At 30.9% G+C, this 8,992-nt stretch overlaps 1 long non-coding RNA gene across 1 annotated transcript; it reads right to left on the reverse strand.

The window, feature by feature from the left end:
* Positions 1-3,555: 3,555 nt before the first annotated feature.
* LOC137001297 (uncharacterized) lies at positions 3,556-5,506 on the reverse strand. Its single transcript, XR_010891380.1, has 2 exons — positions 5,037-5,506; positions 3,556-4,706 (listed from the first exon to the last, which is right to left on the reverse strand). It is a non-coding gene; the product is annotated as an uncharacterized lncRNA (long non-coding RNA).
* Positions 5,507-8,992: the final 3,486 nt, after the last annotated feature.

Raw genomic sequence — 8,992 nt, forward strand, 5'->3', positions numbered from 1 at the left:
ATAAGTTAACTTAACCTAACCTAACTCTAACCTAAACCTAAATCTAAACCTAATCCTAATTAGTAAAATATACTACAGACATACTGTACATATACTGGAGGCATGCTATACATATACTATACATATAGTACAGATTTTCTTAGATATACTGTAGACATTCTGTGAATATACTGGGCAGTTACAAATAGTATGCCGTAGATGATTTCGGTATATTACTAGAAGCTTCCAGCGAAGCTCTATGGGATTTGACAACGCGGACATAGGAGCATTCTGAGTATATACTCAGTACATCTCCGACGTATCTCGAATATTCTAAGAATATACGCAATATACTTGTGCGATATCCTACAAATATTCTCAGAATCTACATGTGCTATTAGGGCTAACAGCACATGTAGATACTGAGAACAATTTGAGAATATCGCAAAAGTATAATTGTAATATTCTCAGAACATTCTCAAATGTACTGCGATGTACGTAATACGTTCTAGGAATCATCGTATGTCCGCGGTACCATCTTCCATAGAATTTCGCAGGAAGGTCTATAGTTTAAAGACAGTATCAAGATAGGATAAAAATGGGAATGATGCAGTAGATCACATATACATGCACACATTTACACAGCCAAGCGCTGAAACGCGCGCGCGTTCATATATTCTATAGGATAATTTAGATTAGGTTAATTAATCAGTCAATTTCTTATTAATTGATATTTTTATTTCAAAATTACGACTGTAAGCGTAAAAATATTTACATAAAACTTACAATATAAAATAAAGTTCTAGAAGCCTAAGCTAGAGAACTTCAAAGGAACGATACTGCGAACTGAAAACAGTTTTATGTTAAATCATCTTTTTAAGACATTGTTTAAAAAATAATTAAGAAAATGTATTGTATATTTAACCAAGAATCAAAGAGGTGAGAGGCAATTATAATACAAATTTACGAACATAACCTTAAAATATTTTAAGCAAAATAATTTAACAAGTACATAAAAAATAATAAAAATATTACAAAAATCATATACAAACACTATCTAGCTCTTACACTTTATTCACTATTTTGTGAAATAAAACTTAAAGGAAAAAAGGATTACCTTCGATATCAGTAAAACCTCGGATACGTGGTGTTACGTGGTGTCACTTGATGCCGAGCAAGCGGGAAAAGGAATTACGTATGTAAATGGCGCAGGTTAGTGCTGGTCTCGTCAAACCTGAGATTATACGCGCGCGATAGAAGTGCGTACGTATCACTTCCGTACGTTTGAGTCAAACCTGAGATTATACGTGTGCGAAAGAAAACCGAATAATACTGCAAAAGATATTATAGGATTGATCTCAGTATTTAACGAATAATCACAGTAGAATGAGTATGAAAATGGGATGATACGCAGGATATCGTGTGCTGTTAGGGTTACATTATTTTAAGAAATAGACACATTTCAAAAAAGGTAAAGTACGTATAAGTAATATAAATAATAGTACATTTGAAGCACATTTTATTATAAAATATGTAATTTTTTTTAAATTTTTTATTTACTATATAATGTAAAAATCACAATAAAAATAAAATTTGTATATATAAAAACGAAAACTAAAGATACGTCTTGTACATTTCAAAATTGTACTAGTCACAGTGTTAGATATAAATTAATAAACTTAATATTACTGAATATTATAACTTAATATAAATAATATTACATACATAATATTTTATACATAAAATTGCTAATATTATGTATAAATTATACACATGAACAAAATATAAAAAAAAGTATTGAATATTTTATTGTGCAGCATTCAGTTTTTTTATTTTTTCAGTTGCATGACGAAGCCATGATTTAATTGGTTCCGAAATTTCGTGCTCGGTAGCTTGCGGGTATTTTAATTGAACTGCACCTACAAATACGTATAAACATTTATATAACATAAATATAAACATATATCTCTTATATTTTCATTCTCAATATATTTTTAATTTTTTTAAACCAGATGTTTAATGAATTAGATGGAAAGTTAATCTAATTCTTATAATTTAATAACTAAATCTAATGTATGTATTATATGTATATGCATTATGTATAGGTTTATTAGTGTAAATATCTATGTGTTTAAGTGTGTGTTTATGTGTTTGTATGTGTGGGTATATATACATATATATATATATACGTAGTGCATATTCAATTGTTCATAAGTTATACATTCACTAAATTTGTTAATAAAACAAACATTTATATCTCCTACATGTACATAATTCTTGTTATCTTTCAAAGAACTAGTTATTCTTAAAGATGCATGTATTATGTTACCTTGTTTATGCCATAAGTTAAGAATATTATGTTACCTTGTTTACGCAATAATTAATAATGACTTAAATATTAGTACCTATAGTCTTTTTTTACTGTAAATAAGCAAACTTCTCCTGCAATATAATTTAAAACAATAATGTTGAATCCTATTTTCACTATACTATACATATACATAGGGTTGCCAGAAGTTAAAAGTATATAAAGAGAACTTTTTCCCCTAAAAAAAGAGGACAAAAAGAGGACATGTATGAAAATATGCAAATATCCATTTATTTACACTTATCAACAGTAGTTTATATTTATTACGTAAATAAAAGTATAATTTGTTTGAAAAAGAACATTTTTATTAAAATATTATTCACTTTTTCAAATAAAAAATAAAATAAAACATTTATAAATTATAAATGAAAAACAAAATAACTTAATTTTAACTTAAATTTAATACTAATAGCTAATAATAGTAATCATATAATTTAAAAAAAAAATCACAGTAAAGTTTCCTCAGTCTCATAATCAGTTTCATATTTCTTTGAACTAAGAACTTGTGATAGCAATTTACTATTATTTTTTATTTCGTTATGAAATTGTTTGCATGTTACATTTTTATAATTGTAAGTGACTGACAATATTGATTTAATACTTTCTATATTGAGACGATTTCTCTCCTTTGTCCATTGTGCTCCAATCATCGAAAATAATCTTTCTACATTTCCATTATGTCCTGGTATTGCAAAATAATACTGACAAATTTTCAATATTTCAGAATAAAATTCTAAATTATTTGATTGTTTGAAGTATGTAATCCATTTTAAATTTAGTGACATTTTTTCAAATTCATCGCTATGAATATTCTTTTCAATATACAGTTTTAAGTTACAATATTGATCGAAGCATTTTACATCATCAATATAAATATAACTTTCTATTTTTGAATTAATATATATTATTGCGTTGGCAACTTGTTGCCATTCAGGTACATTAGTAAGGGATATCCATTCAAAAACATTCAAGTCATGAAATTGACAAGACCAGGAAATGATATACTCTAACATTGTTTTATAGCAACAAATTGTTTCGTTCTTAAAATTAGTAACTTGGAAGTCAGAACCATCTTTTGACATAGTTTGCAGAATACTTGAAACTTTTATTGGAAGGAAAGACTGTTCAATTCGTTGTTCAAGCATAGTAATTAAATATTTTAAAATATTTATAGTTTCTATAATAGAATTTTTTTCTGTTTCTAACTCTTTTGCTTTTTCATGAAAATTATACATAATTGAGTGAGCGAACCACAAAGAAGCCTCGCTTAAATTTGATTCAAAAAAGTTTTGCAGAATTTTTGGACAACTATTGTTAGATAAAAAATAGGACTTTAAGGCGGGATACATTTGCAAAACGCGATTTAAACCAGGAAACAATGATAACCAACGCGTTGGACTATGATATAACAACTGCCTATATTCAATGTTTACATTTTCACAAAATTCCTTCAATCCTTCTGTTCGTACAGTATATACCGAAAAATGATTGTATATTTTCATAATTATTGATTGGACATCAATACTTATTGTGTCCAAGCCTTTTTTTGCAGCATTGTGTATTATATGTACTGGACAGCCAATACCAATCAAATTTTTTTGCATTTCCCGGTTTAATAAGCTATATACATTTTCTGTCCCAGCTCTGCGCACTCCACCAAAATTTGTATTGCAGTTATCTGCTGAAAATGCAATGCATTTATCAACCAAATTCCATTTCTTTAAAGTTTTTATTAATAAATCACAAATTGTTTGTGCTTTTTCATTAGATAAAGTTTCCAAATTAATCAATTTTGAGCAAATTCCTTCATTAATGGTAAAATACTGTATCAAAATCGGAAACATTTTTTCTGAATTATGGTTACTTGCATCTGTAGATATTAATATAAAAGGAATATTAGATATAGATTCAATAATTTTACTAATGCAATAGGGAGCAATAACTTTTTTTCTAATCATTGCTGTTTTTGTTTTAGCAGATGATAGATGTTTAGCAGTTTCAGAGTCTTCGAACATATGTTTCAATAAATCTGTTGTACAGTTTGATGAGTTGAAGCTCATGTGATGCTTTAAAATATGGAATCCTAAGGTTGCTTCAACAGCCGCTACTTTCTCATCCAATTTTTTATTTTTGGAGACGAAAGAATCTAATTTGCTTGATGTTTCCATGGATCGGATATATAACTGATGTTTCTTTGATTCAATATGTTGTTGTAAATCATATTTTCCTTTATTTCCAACAGAAACTCTAATCTTACATACCGAACAGAAAGCATCGTATTTAGAATCATCAACACCTTCAAAACATGTATATTTTGCTTTCAATTCAGAAGAAAATGTGCATTTTCTTTTACTCATAACTGTAAAAAAAAAATTAAAATATCCTATTTAATAAGAGAAGATAACAATTAATTTTAGAACCTCTAATTTAAAAAATTACAGAAATAAAATTGCAAATTAAGAATTAAAAATGCATTTGAACATTGAATACTTTTGTTGGAATTAAAACATATTTATTTTTGAGATTATGCCTTTATATTGACAAATTAAATCACAATTAGTGATCAAAAAATTCTGACATCTAACAATTTTGATTTTATTTTGAAGTTTTATACGATAAGATTTGGTGTTTTAACCTCACTTTCACTCAATAGCTAATTTTTACTGCCTACTGCCTATTTTATAATTACCTGCTAATAAGAAATAAACACGAAAAAATACTTGTTGACAAAAGTAAAGAAAAATCTTTTTGTAATTTATTTCGTGTTGACACTGTTGACTGCTGACTGCTGATATCAGTTGGCTGTTACTGTGAATTGTGAACGTTTGTGCGTTTGCGCCTTGCGCCGCGTAGCCGTGTTAGAAAAGTTTAACCTTATCTATTAGTAGATGGCGTAAAATTTTGTTTCTATAAAGGTTGATTTCCATTAACATTAAGAGCACTTATTAGTGTTACCTGTTATCTGTTATTAATACCCGTTTATGTCACAAATCTAATTACCAGGACGTTGCAAGTTGCAATATAAAAAAAAATTAGACAAAAAGTAACTAAAGAAAAAAAGAGGACAAAAAAGATCAGAATAAAAAAAAGAGAGTGAACAAAAAGATCAGGACAAAAAAAGAGGACATGTTCTCTTTAAAAGAGACACTCTGGCAACCCTACATATACATAGTATTACATACGTAAAACTAACTTATTTGTAGAAATTATATATATAATTATGCTATAAATATATATATATATAGCACAAAAATTAATATAAAATATATAAATAAAAATTGTAGTAGTGGTATTCTACTAGTCAACATCTCTCAAACATAATCTTATTTATAATATATATAGAAAGATAACCTGCGTATGATATAATAATTTTAGATTTTAATAATTATCTGTCAATTTAATAGTTCCTGACGCCTTATATGTTATCGCTTATGTGCCTTTTTCCGTTTTTTTAGGAAGAATCACAGCATAAAACTCACACTTCACTGCCTGCGTTAATCTCAATGTTCACCCATCTACGACACTAGAATTCGATTCGAGTTGTCGATCCGAGAAAGGTTAGGTAATCAAAAAGCGGTAATCTTATATAGTGATGGGAGAAAGTTCCGTAACGGTCAAATATCTTGGAAAATAATGATTATGGAAAAAAATGTTTAATACAAAAGTTTTAGTATATTAAGTGGTCTATTATATGGTTATATTGAAATGACCTTCATGTGACCTTGAAGGACACCGCAAAGGTCAACTTTGTAATCTTAAATGGAAACTCCTATTTTCTATTACATATTCTTAAAGCTGGTGTCAAGACGTTTTCGAAACACTATAATGAAGTTATTTTTCATTAAATACTTTTCGAGTTATGAGGCTTGAAGGTTACAGCATTTTGACATAAAATACAAAATATCTTGTAAAACATTTAATTTTCAGGAATCTTACCTTAATACTTTTATGCATAAAATAATGAGACGAATCAATTGATATAAAGAAAACACATTGCTGCTTTTAAGAAAAAATATGTAATTTGCAACATGCAGCTGCATATTTTTTTTTAAAAGCAACTATGTGTTTTCTTTATATCAATTGATTTGTTTCATTATTTTATGCATAAAAGTATTAAGGTAAGATTCCCGAAAATTGAATGTTTTACAAGATATTTTGTATTTTTTGTCAAAATGCTGTAACTTTCAAGCCTCATAACTCAAAAAGTACTTAATAAAAAATAACTTCATTATATTGTTTTGGAAACGTCTTGACACCAGCTTTAAGAATATGTAATAGAAAATAAGAGTTTCCATTTAAGATTTCAAAGTTGACCTTTGCGGTGTCTTTCAAGGTCACATGAAGGTCATTTCAATATAACCATGTAATAGATCATTTGATATACTAAAATTTTTGTATTGAACATTTTCTTCCATAATCATTATTTTCCAAAATATTTGACCATTACGGAACTTTCTTCCATCACTGTATATACTGGCTTCTCGAACCAAGAACTCGATGACCAAGTTCTAGTATCGTCATATAATAGAAATAAATATTTTCTCTATATATACTTGTACTTTGATCTTAACAAATGAACGGATTAAAATTAATTTGTATGTTATATGTGTGTCTACGCTTGCACACAAAATTAAATTTGTTCTCTGTTCAAATTAAGCAAAAAAATGTCTTACTAAAAAATATTTATGTAAGAAATCTTTTGCTAAATTTGAAGAAACAGCAATTTTAATGTACGTATATTTTTTGTGCTAGAAATATCTTCAGGAAATCCTACGAATAACTATTTATTATCGATCTGTATCGTTCGGATCATTTTGATCAAAATGGGATGTCCTGTGGAGATCGTACATAAGATATCCGCAGGACATGCTACACGGGATATCCTCAGGTAATCCTACGGATAACGTTTTGCTCTGGATCAAACTGGGACCACTTCGATCAAATTGGGATGTCCTGGGGAGATCTTTGCTATGTGGGTTACGACATGCGACTGAACGGTACCAAAAGAAAATCAAGTAAGTTTTTATAAATTTTCAAAATAAATACGGTATTATATATATATATATATATATATATATATATATATATATATTTATTTATTTATTTATTTATTTATTTATTTATTAAATTATTATAATTTTTATTTACAGGATAAATGACCCAAATTTATAAATGCAACTGTTATCATTTTTAAGAAGTACATACATACACAACGTTCATTAATAATCATCCATCTACATATCTCTGGACGTCTATTATTACTTTATTATTACTGTGACGTGACGCTTTCCGTCGCGCCCGTCACAAGGGCACTAGCCCGGCCAAAGGGGGCGGAATTTGGAGTTGCGTCCCCCCGATCGAGGAGGAAGCGATTTCTCCCGCTTTGACGGGTCTTGCGCTTTTACTTAATTATTATAATCTACCGACAAACTTAAGATTTTGGCGTTAAGGTGTATGGCCAATTTATCGTTTTGTGTAACTAACGTCAAGAAGAAGCGAACGCCGTGGGATTTCGAAGGATGACCTCGACAGTAAAGAGGAAGCCTGGAAAACATACGAAACCAAGGTCATGTATCGAGTCTCGCGTTAAACATTGTCATAGTAGCAGTTACCGATCCTTCAATTTTGCAGGACCGAGGTTACGGGGAAGCCCCGACAAAGGTCCAGATAGAGGGAGCACGGCAGTGCAACCGGATGCCAAAAGACGTTGCTGCTATCACCGAGAGTCCAAACAGACGGTCGATGTAGCCATGGCCTGGCCAGCCGGGCAGATCGAACCGGAGGACGGCAAATTCAGAGGCCCTTATTTTGAAGTATCGGCCGTTGGCGAGCAAGAAGGCAAGGATAAACAAATGAAGAATAAACAATTGACGAGGTTGGAGCTCTTTACGATCGACAGGCGACTCGAGGAAAAATTATAAACAGAGTGCGCTGACCGATGCGTGGAGACTCAACATGGGCCAGGGGAACCTCAGAGAAACCACTGTTTGACGAGCCAGCAACCGGGAAGGAGCAGCTCCAGAGGAGGGTCCCGACGAGCGTAGCCGTACCGTCTTTGTAAGGCCATCACCCAGGGTAGATATATTTTGTAATACCGGCCAAAGCGGACGCCTCCGACACATTCGTTACTGACAGTTACCGCTAAAGTACCGTGATTATTCTTGAGTATCGAAATAAGAAGTGCGCTATCGCTTCCCGTGAATTTCTGAGTCGGAGGTTAGCTGGTTACCGTGTTACTGTAGCTCTCTTCGAGGCGCTGAGCCGTCGACAGTCCAAACGCTCATAGTCCGAGAAAGATTTATATTGTTACCGTCTCCGTCTTATCGGAGTTATCAGTTATCGTTTGCCGGATTATATTGTTACCATCTCCGTCTTACCGGAGTTATCAGTTATCGTTTGCCGGATTATATTGTTACTGTCTTCGTCTTACCGGAGTTATCAGTTACCTGTTACCGTATGTTACCATTGTCTTGAGAAAATACCGTTTGATAAAGTTGATAGAGAATTCGAGTCGCGGAATTTGCGTGGAGTGCAGTGCCGTTTTGCAGCGAGAGTTTGAATTCGGCCTTGGGGCGTAACGATCAACTCGTTGCGGAAACTTGAGTGCCTCTATCGAAATTACCGTCGAGACTACCTTTTTGTCGG

The sequence above is a fragment of the Linepithema humile genome, chromosome 7, assembly GCF_040581485.1.
Source record: "Linepithema humile isolate Giens D197 chromosome 7, Lhum_UNIL_v1.0, whole genome shotgun sequence".
Classification (NCBI taxonomy): Eukaryota; Metazoa; Arthropoda; class Insecta; order Hymenoptera; family Formicidae; genus Linepithema; species Linepithema humile.